The sequence below is a fragment of the Phyllostomus discolor genome, chromosome 10 (assembly GCF_004126475.2).
Source record: "Phyllostomus discolor isolate MPI-MPIP mPhyDis1 chromosome 10, mPhyDis1.pri.v3, whole genome shotgun sequence".
NCBI classification, from domain to species: Eukaryota; Metazoa; Chordata; class Mammalia; order Chiroptera; family Phyllostomidae; genus Phyllostomus; species Phyllostomus discolor.
This window is the reverse complement of record NC_040912.2, coordinates 60,443,382-60,460,051: the sequence shown is the minus strand read 5'-3', so window position 1 is coordinate 60,460,051 and position 16,670 is coordinate 60,443,382. Positions and strand designations below refer to the sequence as shown.

At 40.8% G+C, this 16,670-nt stretch overlaps 1 protein-coding gene across 1 annotated transcript in view; it reads right to left on the bottom strand.

Annotated features, from left to right (window-relative positions):
* FOXP2 (forkhead box P2) overlaps positions 1 to 14,375 on the bottom strand; it is an 852,864-nt gene extending 838,489 nt beyond the window's left edge. The window contains exon 1 of the mRNA XM_036010823.1: positions 14,057 to 14,375. The gene's annotated coding sequence lies outside the window, so the exon portion shown is untranslated. The remainder of the gene's footprint in view (positions 1 to 14,056) is intronic.
* Between the last annotated feature and the right edge of the window lie 2,295 nt (positions 14,376 to 16,670).

The window sequence follows — 16,670 nt, the reverse complement described above, 5'->3', positions numbered from 1 at the left end:
CTAATTTGATGAGACAAAAAGTCACACAAATCCAGGAAACACAGAGTCCCAATCAAGAGGAACCCAAAGAGGCCCACCTCAAGACACATCATAATTAAAATGGCAAAATTTCAAGACAAAGAGAGAATCTTAAAGGCAGCAAGGGAGAAACAGGAAGTACCATACAAGGGGGCCCCAATAAGGCTAACAGCTGACTTCTCAATGGAAACACTCCAAGCCAAAAGAGAATGGCAAGAAATAATGCAAGTAATGAGAACCAGAGGCCTGCAACCATGACTACTTTACCCAGCAAGGCTCTCAATTAAGATAGAAGGCCAAATAAGAAGCTTCTCAGACAAAAGAAGTCTAAAAGAATACACCTCCACTAAGCCAGCTCTGCAAGAGATGCTAAAGGGACTGCTTTAAGGAAAGAAAGGAAAAGAGAGAGTGAGAGAGGATCACATGTACAAAAAAGGCAATGAATAAGTACCTATCAATAATAACCTTAAACGTAAATGGATTAAATGCTCCAATCAAAAGATACAGAATAGCTGATTGGATAAGAAAGCATGACCCACACATATGCTGTCTACAAGAGACCCACCTCAGGATAAAAGATCTGCACAGGTTGAAAGTGAAGGGCTGGAAACAAATTTCCCAAGCAAATGGATGGGAAGAAAAAAGCCGGGGTAGCAATACTCATATCTGACAAAATAGACTTCCAAAGAAGGACGATAAAGAGAGACCCAGAAGGTCCTTTCATAACACTCAAGGGAAGAATTCACCAAGAAGACAGAAATATTGTAAATATATATATATGCACCCAACATAGGAGCACCCAAATACATAAAGAAAATCTTAGAGGACTTCAAGAAAGATATGGAGAGCAACACAATTATTGGGGGTATTTTAACACCCCACTATCAAAAATGGACAGATCTTCCAAACAATATATCAACACAGATACCGTGGCATTGAACAATATCCTAGACGAACTGGGCTTTACTGATATTTACAGAACCCTCCATCCCAAAGAAGCTAAATACACATTTTTTTCAAATGTACATGGAATATTTTCAAAGATTGACAACATGATAGGACACAAAACAAGCCTCAACAAGTTCAAAAAAACTGAAATCATACCAAGAAATTTCTCAGATCACAAGGGACTGAAACTGGAAACCAACCCCAAGGAAAAAAACCCAGAACACTCAAATTCATGGAGATTAAACAGCATGCTACTAAACAATGAATGGGTCAAGAATGATGTTAGGGAAGAAATCAAACGGTTTTTGGAAACAAATGAAAATGAACTCACAACAACCCAAAACTTATGGGACACAGCCAAGGCAGTCCTGAGAGGGAAGTTCATAGCGATACAGGCCCACTTAAAAAAGTTAGAAACATTTCAAGCAAACAACCTAACCCTACGTCTACAAGAACTCGAGGAACAACAACAAAGGCAGCCCAGAGCAAGCAGAAGGAAGGAAATAACCAAGATCAGAGCAGAAGTAAATGACGTAGAGACTAAAAGCACAATTCTAAAGATCAATGAATCCAAGAGTTGGTTCTTTGAAAAGATAAACAAAATCAACAAGCCTTTAAGCAGACTCATCAAGAAAAAAAGAGAGAAAACCCAAATAAACACAATCAGAAATGAAAGAGGAGAGATTACAACAGATACCACAGAAATAAAAAGAATTGTAAGAAATTACTACAAAGAGCTGTATGCCAAGAAATTTGAAAACTTAGATGAAATGGACAAATTTCTAGAAAAATATAATCTTCCAAAACTCAATAAAATGGAAGCAGAAAGCCTGAACAAACCCATAACAGCAAAAGTAACTGAAGCAGTAATCAAAAAACTCCCAACACACAAAAGCCCTGGACCAGATGGTTTCACAGGAGAATTCTACAAAGCATTTAAGGAAGAACTAACACCTATCCTTCACAAACTATTTCAAAAAATCCAAAAAGATGGAAGACTCCCAAACTCTTTTTATGAGGCCAACATCATCTTAATTCCAAAACCAGATAAAGACACAACAAAGAAAGAAAACTACAGGCCAATATCGCTGATGAACATTGACGCTAAAATCCTCAACAAGATACTGGCAAACCGCATCCAACAGTACATTAAGAAGATCATACACCATGACCAAGTGGGATTCATTCCAGGGATGCAAGGATGGCACAATATTCGCAAATCAGTAAATGTAATACATCACATAAACAAAAGTAAAGACAAAAACCACATGATCATATCAATAGATGCAGAAAAAGCATTTGATAAGGTACAGCACCCATTTATGATACAAACACTCAGTAAAGTGGGAATAGAGGGAGCATTCCTCAATATAATAAAGGCCATATATGAGAGACCTACAGCCAACATTATACTCAATGGGCAAAAATTAAAATCTTTTCCAATAAGAACAGGGACAAGACAAGGATGTCCACTTTCACCACTTCTATTCAATATAGTACTGGAAGTTCTAGCCACAGCAATCAGACAAGAAAAAGAAGTAAAAGGCATCCAAATAAGAAAGGAGGAAACAAAACTGTCACTGTTTGCAGATGACATGATAGTGTACATAGAAATCCTATAGACTCCACCAAAAAACTGCTTGACCTAATAAATGAATTGGGCAAAACAGCGGGATACAAAGTCAATATCCAGAAATCAAAGGCATTTCTATACACCAACAGTGAAACAGCAGAAGCAGAAATCAAGAAAAAAATCCCTTTTGAAATAGCAAAAAGAAAAATAAAATACCTAGGAATAAACCTAACCAAAGAGGTAAAAGACCTGTATTCATAAAACTACATAACACTGAGGAGAGAAATCAAGGAAGACACAAACAAATGGAAACATGTACCGTTTTCATGGATTGGAAGAATTCATATCATTAAAATGTCCATACTACCAAAAGCAACTTACACATTCAATGCAATACCTATTAAAGTACCAATGGCATATTTCACAGACATAGAACAAACACTTCAACAATTTATATGGAACCATAAACGACCCCGAATAGCTGCTGCAATTTTGAGAAAGAAGAGGAAAGTAGGAGGGATCACAATACCCGACACTAAACTATACTACAAGGCCACTGTAATCAAAACTGCCTGGTACTGGTATAAAAACAGGCACATGGACCAATGGAACAGAACAGAGAGCCCAGAAATAAACCCAAGCCTCTATGGTCAATTAATATTTGATAAAGAAAGCAGCAACATAAAATGGAATAAAAATAGCCTATTCAACAAATGGTGTTGGGAGAACAGGACAGCCACATGCAAAAAAAGTGAAACTCGAGCACCAACTTACTCCTCATACAAAAATAGATTCAAGGTGGATAAAAGACTTAAATATAAAGCGTGACATTATTAAAGTCCTAGAAGAGACTGTAGGTAGGAAAATCTCAGATATTTCACGCAGAAACTTTTTTACTGACTTGCCTCCTACAGCAAGGGACATGAAGGAAACAATAAACAAATGGGACCTCATCAAAATTAAAAGCTTTTGCACAGCTAAAGAAAACAGTATCAAAATAAAAAGAGAACCAAGTGTATGGGAAAACATATTTGCCAATGATACCTCAGACAAGGGTTTAAACTCCAAAATATATAAAGAACTTACACGACTCCACTCTAAGAAGACAAGCACCCCAATTAAAAAATGGCCAAAGGACTTGAACAGACACTTCTCCAAGGAGAACATACAGAAAATCCAAAGACACATGAAACGATGCTCAATATCGCTAGCCATCAGAGAGATGCAGATTAAAACCACAATGAGATACCATTTCACACCAGTCAGAATGGCCATCATAAACAAAGCAACAAACAACAAGTGTTGGAGAGGCTGTGGAGAAAGGGGGTCCCTAGTGCACTGTTGGTGGGACTGCAGACTGGTACAACCACTATGGAAAGCAGTTTGGAACTTCCTCAGAAAACTAAAAATGGATCTGCCTTTTGACCCAACAATTCCACTGCTGGGACTATATCAGTGCTCCTAAGAACACTGAAACACCAATACAAAAGAACATTTGCACCCTGATGTTCACAGCAGCACAGTTTACAATAGCTAGGTGCTGGAAGCAACCTAGATGCCCATCAGTAAATGAATGGATCAAAAAACTATGGTACATTTACACAATGGAATTCTATGCAGCAGAAAGAAAGAAGGAGCTCCTACCCTTTGCAACAGCATGGATGGAGCTGGAAAGCATTATGCTAAGCGAAACAAGCCAGGCAGTGAAAGACAAATACCACATGATATCACCTTTATCAGGAATCTAAACAACAAAACAAAAAATACTAGCAAAATATAACCAAAGACACTGAAATAGGGGATGGTCTGACAATGACCAGAGGGGAGAGAAGAGGGAATTTCAGGGGGGAATGGGTAGGGTTTACAGGAACAAATTTGGAGAACACATGGACAAAAACTAGGGGTGGGGGGTAATGGGGGGGAAGGGGGGAGGGTTGAGTGGGTGGGCTGGAATGCGAGTAAGGGGGAGAAAACTGTACTTGAACAATGATTAAAATAAAAAAAAAAAGAAATACTGCAAGCTAGGAGAGAATGGCAAGAAACGTTACAAGTAGGAAAATGCAAAGGCCTGCAACCAAGACTACTGCACCAAGCAAGGCTCTCATTTAAATGGAAGATGAAGTAAGGAGTTTCCAAGACAAAAGAAGGCTGAAAGAATACATCACCACAAAACTAGCACTGCAAGATATGCTAAAGGGGCTGTTATAAAAAGAGGAAGGAAAAAAGTGAGAGAGAGAGGAACACAGGTACAAAGAGGTGAAAATGAATAAATAGCCATCAATAATAATGTTAAATGTAAATGGATGAAATGGAAAATTGTATTTTCCAATACAAAGACAAGGCAACTGAATGGAAAAGAAAACATGATCCACACATATGCTGCCTATAAGAGACCCACCTCAGAACAAAAAGACCTACACAGACTGAAAGTGAAGGACTGGACACAAATATTCCAAGCAAATGGACAGGAAAAAAAAATCTGGGGTACCAATAATCATACCAGACAAAGCAGACTTCAAAAAAGGGGTCATAAAAGAGACCCAGAAGGTTATTTCATAATGCTCAAAGGAGGAATCCTTCAAAAAGACATAAACATTGTAAACATATATGCACCCAACACAGAAGTACTCATATACATAAAGAAAATCTTGGAGGACTTCAAGAAAGATATTGACAGAAACACATTTATACTACGGGATTATAACACCCCACTGTCAAAAATGTATAGATCTTCCAAAAAAAATATCAACAAGGATATTGCAGCATTGAACAATACCCTGGATCAAATGGACATATATAGAAACTTTAATCCCAAAGAAGCAAAATACACATTCTTTTCAAATGTACATAGAATATTTTCAAAGAGAGATCACATGATAGGACACAAAACAAGCCTCAACAAATTCAAGAATATTGGAATCATATCAAGCATTTTCTCAAACCACAAGGGCTTGAAACTAGAAACCAACCCTAAGGAAAAAAGTCAAAATCACTCAAATAATTGGAGGTTAAATAGAATGCTATTAAACAGTGAATTGGTTAATAATGAGATCAAAGAAGAAATCAAAAATTTTCTGGAAACAAATGAAAATGACCATACAACAGTCCCAAGCTTTTGGGTCACAGGAAAGGCAGTCCTGAGACGGAAGTTCATAGCAATACAGACCTACACAAAAAAGATAGAAACATTCAAACAAAAACCTAACCCTACATCTACAAGAACTAGAAGAACAAAAATAAATAAAGCCCAGAATGAATAGAAGGAAGGAAATAACCAAGATTAGAGCACAATTAAACATAGAGACTGAAAGAACAATCCAAAGGATCAATAAATCCAGGAGCTTCAAATTTGAAAATATAAACAAAATTGACAAGCCTTTAAGCAGACTCATTGAGAAAAAGAGAAAGGACCCACTAATCACAGAAATGAAAGAGGAGAAATTATAACTGATACCACAGAAATACAAAGGGATGTAAGAAATTATTAGGAACAAAAATATGCCAAGAAATTTGAAAAGCTAGGCGAAATGGACAAATTTCTAGAAAAACATAATCTCCCAAAACAGAATGGAGAAGTAGAAAGCCTGAACAGATCAATAACAGCTAATGAAATCAAAGCGGTAATCAAAAATGCCCCGCACACAGAAGCCCTAGACCTCACAGTTTCACAGGAGAATTTTACAAAACATTTAAGGAAGAGCTTACCCTTCTTATCAGACTATTCTAAAAATTCCAAGAAGACAGATGACTTCCAAAGTTCTTCTTCAAAGCCAGCATCATCCTAATTCCAAAATCAGGTAAAGACACCACAAAGAAAACTACAACCAAAATCACTGATGAACATAGACACTGATATCATCAACAAAATATTGTCAAACAACATCCAGCAATACATTAAAAGGATCATACACCATGATCAAGTGGGATTCATCCCAGGGATGCAAGGATGTTACAGTATTCACAAATTGTTGAGAACCGCCCTGCCTGGTCTCAGGAAGCTGTAACCCCCTGTGACTATGGCTAAGTAAGAGGCCTCTGAACCAGGAGATGCTAAAGAGACAAAACTTATTTCCCTGGCATGAACGCTGCCTGTTCATATGCCTCATTTCTTTGCATGCTTGAACGGCAGTCAAGGATGGGTAACAATTCTCTTGGATAGAGAATGAATCTAAGATGGACACGTTCACGAAGGAATGACAGGGACAAGACTTGTGGGGCTGTGGAAATAACGGGGTGATCCACATCAATCACCAATTTTGTCAAAGCCTGAGTTCTTGAGAAATCCAAGTCTCCCAGCTGCCTTTGTCTCCCCTGCCCAACTCAGGCCCATTGGAAGTAACAGGGGCAGTACAATCCAGACCAGAAACAATGGATTCCCAGGGTAATCAGACCTAATACATAGAATATGAAAGATCCTGTGAAATCTGCTTGCTGGAGGATGCTCTTTAATTAGAATATGAAGTCATGGGCAGGAAACAGGACTAAGCTTTAAGTCCCCATAGTCTTTTTAAATGATAAAACCCCCAAATCTCTGATTTAGGATCCCAGTAGGAAATCTGCCAGCACCTTTCAAAAGCTAACTACTGGTAATTTGCAAACTGTATTGGTATTCAAGAATAAAACCCTGCTTGTTCAGGGGGATGAGGCACTCCCCATGAGAGGGAGTGGCCATGGAGCCCTTCAGGAAAGAGGGTGGCCAAGGCACTCCCTGCATGAGGAGTGGCCATTCTGTCCTGATTCCTCCACAGGACCTGGTTGTCTCTGTGTATGTTTTTTCTCATGCTTCGACAAACCATCCACAGCGTTCCCTGCTCACTGCAGGCAGGTGGGCACGCTTCAACAAGTCAATAAACATAATACATCACATAAACAAAAGCAAAGATTAAAATCACATGATCATGTCAATAGATGCAGAAAAACTTTTGATAAGGTACAGTACCTATTTATGAGAAAAGCACTCAGTAAAGTTGGCATAGAGGGAGCATAACTCAATATAATGAATACCATATATGAGAAACCTACAGACAACATGACACTCAATGGGCAAATAGTAAAAGCTTTCTCACTAAGACCAGGAACAAGACAAGGAAGGCCACTTTCACCACTTCTATTCAACACAGTATTGGAGGTCCAAGCCACATTAATTAGACAATAAAAAGAAACAAAAGGCATCCAAGTTCGAAAGGAGGAAGCAAAATTGTCAGTTTGCACATGATACGATAGTGTACATAGAAAACCGTATAGACTCCACCCAAAAATTACTGGACTTAGTAAGTGAATTTGGCAAAACAGTGGGATACAATATCAATATTCAGAAATTGAAGGCATTTTTATACACCAACAACAAAATTTCAGAGTCAGAAATCAAGAAAAAAATCCCATTTTCTCTAGCAACAAGAAAAATAAAGTACCTTACAATAAACAGAACCAAGGAGATAAAAGATCTATATTCGGAAATCTACACAACATTAAAGAAAGAAATATAGGAGAGACAAACCAATGGAAGTATATACCCTGCTCATGGATTGGAAAAATTAACATCTTCCAAATGTCCATACTACCAAAAGCAATTGACAGATTCAATGCAATTGCTATTAAAATACTAATGACATATTTCACAGATACGGAACAAACATTTAAAAAATTGATATGGAACCATAAGTGACACCAAAGAGCCTCAGCAATTTTGAGATGGAAAAACAAAGTAGGAGGGATCACAATACCTAATACAAAATTTTTACAAGTCCACTGTAATTAAAACAGTCTGGTACTGGCATAAGACGAGACACATAGACCAATGGAACAGAATAGAGAGCCCAGAAATAAACCCAGGTCTATACGGTCAATTAATATTTGACAAAGGGGGCAGAAGCATAAAATGGAGTAAAATTAGCCTCTTCAACAAATGGCATTGGGAGAGCTGGAGAGCTACATGCAGAAAAAAAATAATAAACTTGATCACTGACTTACACCACACACAAAAATAAATTCAAGGTGGATAAAACACTTAAATATAAGTCTTGACACCATAGAAATCCTAGAGTAGAACACAGGCAGGAAAATCTCAGATATTCCACATAGCAATATTTTCACTGATATGTCCTCTAGAATAGGTGACATAAAGGAAAGAATAAACAAATGAGATCTCATCAAAATAAAAATGTTTCTGCACAGTAAACAAACCATTCACAAAATGAAAAGGGGACCAAACACATGGGAAAATATATTTGCCAATGATACCTCAGACAAGGTTTTGATCTCCAGAATATATAAAGAACTCACATGACTCCACTCCAGGAAGACAAACAACCCAATTAAAAAAAGGCAAAGGACTTGAACAGACACTTCTCCAAGGAGGACACACAAAGGGCCCAGAGACATATGAAAGGGTGCTAATCATCACTTGCCATCAGAGAGATGCTAATTAAAACCAAAATGAGATACCACTTCACACTGGTGAGAATGGCCATCATAAACAAAACAACAAACAACAAGTGTTGGAGAGGTTGGGGAGAAAAGGGGACCCTAGTGCACTGTTGGTGGGAACACAGATTGGTGCACCCACTGCGAAAAACAGTAAGGAATTTCCTCAGAAAACTAAAAATGGAACTGCTTTTTGACCAGCAATTCCACTGCTGGGACTATACCCTAAGAATCCTGAAATACCAATTGAAAGAACCTATGCACCCCAATGTTTATAGCAGCACAATTTATAACAGCCAATTACGGGATGCAACCTAAGTGCCCACCAATAAATGAGTGGATAATAAAACTATGGCACATTTACAAAATAGGATAGTATGCAGCAGAAAGAAAGAAGGAGCTCCTACCCTTCGTGACGACATGGATGTAACTGGAGAGCCAGTATGCTAAGTGAAATAAGCCAGGCAGTGAAAGACAAATACCATATGATCTCACCTGTTTGTAGAATCTAAACAACAAACAAAATATAACCAGAGGGAAGGGGAAGGAGGAAAGATGGGGGAAAGTAGGAGAAAGTACATCAAGGAACATATACAGAGGACACATGAAGAAAGCCAAAAGGGGGAAGTTCATGGGAAGGAGGCAGGGATGGGCAGGGCGGGCAGCCATGGTGAATTGAAAATGGTGACAACTGTACTTGAACAACAGTAATAGAATAAAAAATAATTTTAAGAAAGATAAAGGAATTTAAATTATTTTACTTAATAAAGCTGTGTAAGTGGGCTCTGGTCAGTGTGGCTCAGTTGGTTGGAGGATTGTCCCATAACTGAGAGGTTGCAATCCTGATTCCTGATTAGGGCACATGCTGACATTGCTTGTGTATTTCCAGTCTGGGCATGTGCAATCCCTGGTCTGGGCATTTGTGGGAGGCTTATCTCTCCCTTACTCTCTGAAAGCAACAAAAAATATTCTTTGTGAGAATTCAAATAAAAAGTCTATGGAAGTAATATGATGGGAGTCTAGGTTAATTAAGGGATAAATAGGTGGTCCTAAGAAAATATTTATGTCATCTAAAAAAGAAACAGAACTAAAGAAAACGATGGCACATGAAATTGAATTGTCTTGCAGAGCCTGAATACTGAAACACTTAAAGAAAGTTTCAAACACCTGGATTACTTCTTCAGAAGCCTTAAGAATATAAACAACAATGGAATATAATCATATGTGTTAGAACTATATAAATTATGGGCTATATAAATAAGGTTACTTTCAAAATCTATGCAAATCTTAAGATTTCATTGGGCCTATTTTAGGAGTTTGGTTTTCTTTTTGCTAAATGCAGTGTGAATATTGGCACTGGTTAGAACTTTGTGGATCCAGTCACTTACTATTAAGGGTACTACAATTCATAACAAAGTTAAAGAAAAAATAGTTTGGGTATGCCAAGAGTTACTGTTCAGTAATATTAGTGAAATTGATATTATCTCTGAATTCAACTGTGATTTAAAATTTTGTCTAGCAACAATCATGTCCAAAGAACTTCTTAGTTATAAGTTACTTGGTTAATGGGCACTTTCTGATTTAATTGAAGAGGCAGAAAATACATGAACATCTCCATCATCCTGTTTTTTATCAGTATTATAACTAATAGCCTAACTAACATGAGATTGTCAACACAAAAATAGACCAGGGTGATAAGACAGAACCAGCTGTAAATCCTTTAAAATATCACAAGTAATATTAATTTTATGTAATTAAGTTCTGTATCCTTCACATTCTCTCTTGAAATAAAAAGTATGGTACATTTGTCTGGCTACATTCATATACTGTAATATGCCTCAACGAGTTTCAATCAAGCCATGAAGGTATTTTCACATACTCAAGTATACTTTACATAAAGTATAATTCTAGTACGTTACAAAAAGTACTTTAGCTCTGCAAAGAGTTATTTTCTGTTCCTGAATTCTTGTTTGTACAAAAGGAATAGTTTCTCAGCACTAGTTACCTGTGAATTTAATGATTATCCTTCTCCCTCTAATTTTATGGTGTGCTACATACAATTCCCTCTATTTTAAGTTTCTAGAATATTACAAAATTTTTAAAGCAAAACCACTGTACTATAAATGCAATAAAAAACTCCAATGATGGCTTACTCAGATAATAGTTCATACTCATTTGTATATATATTTATTTGATTATTCTAGTATCCATTCTAATGCATGACATTTTAATAATCTGTGTATTAAAAAGCATTTATTGTACTCATGTTGAAATTGAATGTTAAAAACTATTCCCTAAAAACTATTGCACTTCAAAGTGAACTTTAGCCCTGGCTGATGTGGCTCAGTGGATTAAGCACTGGCCTGTGAACAAAAAGGTTGCCCGTTTGATTCCCAGTCAGGGCACATGCCTGGGTTGTGGGCCAGGTCCCAGACTGGTGGCATCAGAGAGGCAACCAGTTGATGTATCTTTCACACATGGATGTTCCTTTCCCTCTCTTTCTTCTTCCCTTACCAAATCGCTAAAAATAAATAAATAAAATCTTTTTTTAATGAACTTTAAGATGATCTTTTTAAACTGAGTGTCTTCTCTCATCTACAGGAACATATCATCAGTTTTCTAGACTGTTTTTAAAAAGTTAGTAACTGAATCACAATTAAGCATTTATTTCACTTATTTTTAGATTACAATGAAATAGTGGGTTTCTTAAGGAAGTATTAAACTGAATGACTGCTGAACATGGATCTAGTTAAGCAATAAAAATGAAAGGAAGGAAGGAAGACAAGAAAGGACTTCAAGAGCTCTAAAGCTGAAGTGAAATTTTATGATCCTAATAATCATAGTGTATATAACTTTATACCTACTTCATTAATATATATATACAAAAATAAGTCAAAATTTAAAATTAACTGTATAGCAGTATTAAACAAACACTGCATTTTAAAATTCCAGTACACTAAGAATATACTCATCCATAACTCATGGGACAGAAAAGATAAACAGGTTCCTGACAACATAAAACATTTCCCAAGGTATGCCACAAAGCAAAACTGAAGACAAAAATATCTGAAAGGTCATCTTTACTTCAATTTTGACCTCTAACATAGACTTGCTATTAAATAGCCCTTTCCTGTCTCCACCACGGCCTAACCAAACTATTTGAGTTAAAGAGCACGCAGAGATATGCCTTCCAGGCAAACTTTTGTTTTCTAAAAGTTAATCTCTTTAAATACTTCCAGTTGGAAAAGGTCCACTCAGCTACTTGGCACCAGGACATCACTTTCTCCTTGGGTTTATCAGCTAATACTTACTTATTCTTCTAAATAGACTTAGGGCACTTTGGGGAGGTTGCTCTTTAATCACTTCTGAACCCTAAACCTATAATGACTACCTAGGTATGTACCTTACACACTTCCACTGGTCTTTCACAGCCTTTCCCTATCCAGTAGTTCTGAGCACTCACTCAGGCCAGTTTACTCACCTCACGCCCTGAATGCCTACCCACTTAGAAGCAAACAGCACTCTAGGAATAATCCTCAAGATCAAGAAACTGACGGGATTTCTGCATGTGGTGAGAGAATATGGGAGCAGGAGGGGGAGAGGAAATGGGGCCATTACAGAGAGCAGCTGTCCATCAAGTGGTTTAAATCTGTTCGTTAAAAATTTGAAAAAACAAATATATAGATGGGTCTGGTTCCTTGGGGATTCAGGAGTCTGAAGGGCCTCCCGAGGGGTATTCATTTCGTCTTTTTTTGACTTGTCCCTATGCAAAACACTCACTGGTTCCACTCTCAGTGTCCCGGATTCTTGATTCTTACATGCCTGATCCTTCCTTTCCTCCCAAGGTAGCCTGGGGAACTTACCTAACAGCTCTCTGAGTCAGGATACATGATAACTTTTCCTCCTTGCTCCAGCCAAGTCTAAACATCCACAGCAAGCAAGGGTGCACTCAGAAGCTCGAAGAGATCGAGGTGTACGTGCACCCTGTGGCCGGAAGGGCAGCGAGAGGCGCACTCAGGACACTTGCGGGCGTAGCTGGGCGTACACCTGGTAAGTCCGACCCATGCGACTGCCGCACTTGCACTGCAGTGATCACTAAGTGGCGTCTGGATGCACACTCCACCTGGGTCAAAGTCCATCCCGCACCTGCCTGCAGTCCCCTATTCCTCGGGCCTCTGCGAACTAATACCTAAAAGCTAATCAAGAGGGTCCTAAAGGGGTCTGCGCCCCTCCCACACACCCTCCCTGAAGAACCTAGTGGAGTGATTTCATCCAAAGGTCACCCAGAGTGAGGAGACCTTTCCTGACACGAGATTTAAGATCAGGACAGATCCCGGGTGAACCGGGTAGTGCTGACCACAGGCTGGGAAAAGAGTGTGTTGGGGGTCAGCAGTGGAGATGCCTGATTACCCCCAAGCATCACTAGGAAGCAGGAGTTTCTTCCCTGGAGAAACGGAAATGTCCCTTCTCCGCCTCTGGTTCCCAGAGAAGTACTTCTGAAATGTATGCTGAAGTGTCTAACTTAGAGACCAAAAGGGTGCACTTGCCCAAATGAGTAAATAAAGGTATGCAGTTAGACCATAAAGTGGGTGTTTCCACCGGCAGATGTTTTTACTACTATTTCTCCTTGGGAGGGGGCAGGGAGGAAGAGGAAGAGACAACAAATAATAAATATAGAAGAGTAAACAAACACATCTGGTGTTTCAACCTACAATTTCTTCCAGCTGAGGCCTCTCCAGACCACGCAACAATTTGCATATTCAAAACTAAAAATAATCTCTAAGTCAACACCAGTCTCCCCTCTCCCGAGAGAATCCCCCTTCCCAGATCACAATGCCAAATGGAAAGGAATAACAAGTGATAATGGTAGGTCCCGAATTCGACCAAGATGCCCAGCCGGTATTCGAGGCAAGTCACACCCGCTGTGCAGCATCCTACTCTGAGGCTGGGGCAAAAGTTTGCCGCCCTTGCCTCGGAGAGAGGACCGCCAAGCAAAGTCGCCGCTTGGCCTCGAGTGAAGGTGGCAGGGACAGGGCGGGGACAGGGTTGGGGTGAGGAGGTGCGGTGCCCTAGATCAAGGGCAAAGAAACTTACCAGGACCCGGAACGCTTGGGCAGCGTCCAGTGAGGTGGCACCCGCGGCGCGGAGGCAAAAGCTCCCAAACAAAACACCCACGTGCGGGTCCAAGCAGCAGCTGCTGCCTCACGTGGGGAGCGCACCCAGGATGGGGGTGGGGGGCAAGGAGGAAGCCGCAGCCAGTGGACACGGCCACCACATAAATAACCTGGACCCGCACTCGCTGTCAGGCTGAGAGAGACTCAGGGCTCCAGCTGGATCTTAGGGGCCCGCAGCAGAGCTGCACGCGCCAGCGTATCTCGCGCTTTCTGTGAGGCTCGCGCTGTCTCGCGCTGCCGCTCCCCCCCGCCCCCCCACCGATCTGTGTGTATGTGTGTGCGTGTCGTGTGTGTATACGTGTGTGCGCGCCCATGCTAGCGGGAGCGCGCACCCGCCCTCGCGCGCGTGCTGTTAGCAATTCAAACTGCGCACTCACTGCGCTGGGGCCGCCTTTCCTCAGACAGGCAGTCTGGGGAAAGGGACGCTTTAAAAGATCTTAAAGTACCGCTAAACCACTTGTTATGTTTGTATTTTACTTTGCGTTGTTTTTGTTGTTGATTTAAAGAATAGTTTGGAACAGGCCGGTTTGGGTGCCCGTTGCCTCCATCCACTTACTTCCCCCGGTCCCCCAACTTGTTTAAGGGAGAGGAAATGCGGGATGGAAAAATAGTTTAAAATCACAGTGGAGCCTCCTGGCTGACGTCAGGTCCACCTGCTATGTAAACAACTAGCCGGTGAAGTTGTTTTTTTCTGGGCCAGATCTCCCCCCATACTCTCCCCAACTCCTGTTCTGCCTCCTCCCGTTAGGCTCAGACAGTCAGGAAGGGGGTGGGGAGGAAGGAGAGAACAAAACCGTATGCTGTGTTGGCAAAGCTGAGTTGTGTCTGCTGCTTTTTGGCAGTCCTCAAAGTACGTCCTCTCGGCAGACGGAGCTGCTGGCAAACGAAACTGGGGATTCCTCGTGAAGTGCCCCAAACCTGGAAGGGTTCCAAAGCCCTTGGTGGTGGGGAATTGTAAAGTGCATGGTAGTCAGAAAGGGGGACGCAAACGTGAGTTAAAACGGTGATTACTCTTTCCTTTCATGGTTTCACCTCAGGCCGCAGAAGCGCAGAGAGGCCAAATGTCTTTTTCACTCTCCATTGTGGTCCTAACTCGAGTCTCCTGTTCCGTGGGCCTGGGGAAGGAATTTGAAATCATAGGGTGGCTGAGTTCAACTTTTAGGGTCCTAGGCTTTGGAGACCGGTCTTATCAGTGACTGAAGGGAGCAAAAGTACCCGGAATGAAAAAAACAAACTGCCAGAGCCCGCTCTGAGCTCACTTAAAAACCAAAGCACCGGACAAGGAGAGGAACGAACCCCTCCTCCAGCACCCAGGTCCCCGTTCCTATCAGTAGGGCGTGACCTATCCACTGGGCCCAAGTGGGACCAAGTTGCTGACAGTGGTAAGGACAAGGGAGGATGAGATGGTCCGATGGGGCGCGTGACCCAAGTGACGGGGTGGGGGGGACGTGCTACGAGGCGCTTTCCCCACATCCACTCCGGGCAGGCGGTTCCTCCACTTCTCTCTCACACCAGTCCTTCCCCTGCCTGCGGGTAGCGCGACCCTCCAACTGGAGCGTTCCTGCGCACTTCTGCCAGAGCTTGGACTCTGCTGAAAAATCCTTGTGAAGCGTAGCGTTCTGAAAGGCGCTGAAACTTTCCTCCAAATAGCTGCAGCGGAAAGGCCTTTGCATGCAGAGCCTGGCCCCCACGTCTATTGGGCCAACTTTAACATCTCCTTTGGCAGAAGGAAATAGGGGTATGGATGGTGCCTAGAGAGTCACACGAGCTACAATAACTTTGGCCTTTGAGTCTTTATTGTCCTCAAAGAGCTACGCGACCTTTCTCTAAAGGGCAGGCGCCAGCGCTCTCTCTCTCTCTCTTTCTCTCTCTCTCTTTCTCTCTCTCTCTCTCTCTCTCTCTCCTCTCTCTCCTCTCTCTCTCTCTCCTCTCTCTCTCTCTCTCTCTCTCTCTCTCACACACACACACACACACACACACACACACACTACCAACTCTTCCCCTCAGAACCTGCGGCTTTCCTGGGGAGAAAGCAGTCCTGGCACGCACATCTGTAAACAGTAAAGCCAATTAATTAAGTCTAGGTGTGGGGCTGGTCCTGGGAAGACAACTCCTGCCAATGAGGAGCGAGGTAGAATTGCGGTGTTTTCTGTGAGTTTTTAAACTCCAGGCAGTCCTTAAGTCCTCTGCTTATGGATTGTTCTTACTATTCATAAATTTATCTTTTTCGAAATGCAGGCTGAATAGTGAATAATCCGATTTTTTTAAAATGGGGTGGGGAGAGAGGGAGGAAGCAATCTTTAAAATTGGAAGCTTCCAGACTCAAATGGTCCTTCTGAAAGGTGAGATAATTTCATGTTAAGTAATTTGCGTTTATGCTTCACTGGAAAACTGAAATAATAATAATTTAAAAAAAAAAACAGATTATCCAGGTTAACCTGAAGCTATTTTGGAAAAGAGAAGAACAAAAGGCGCTGAAGTTCTTGGAGAACTGAAGACCTACCTTTCTTTCTACAGGGCTTATGAACAGTTCA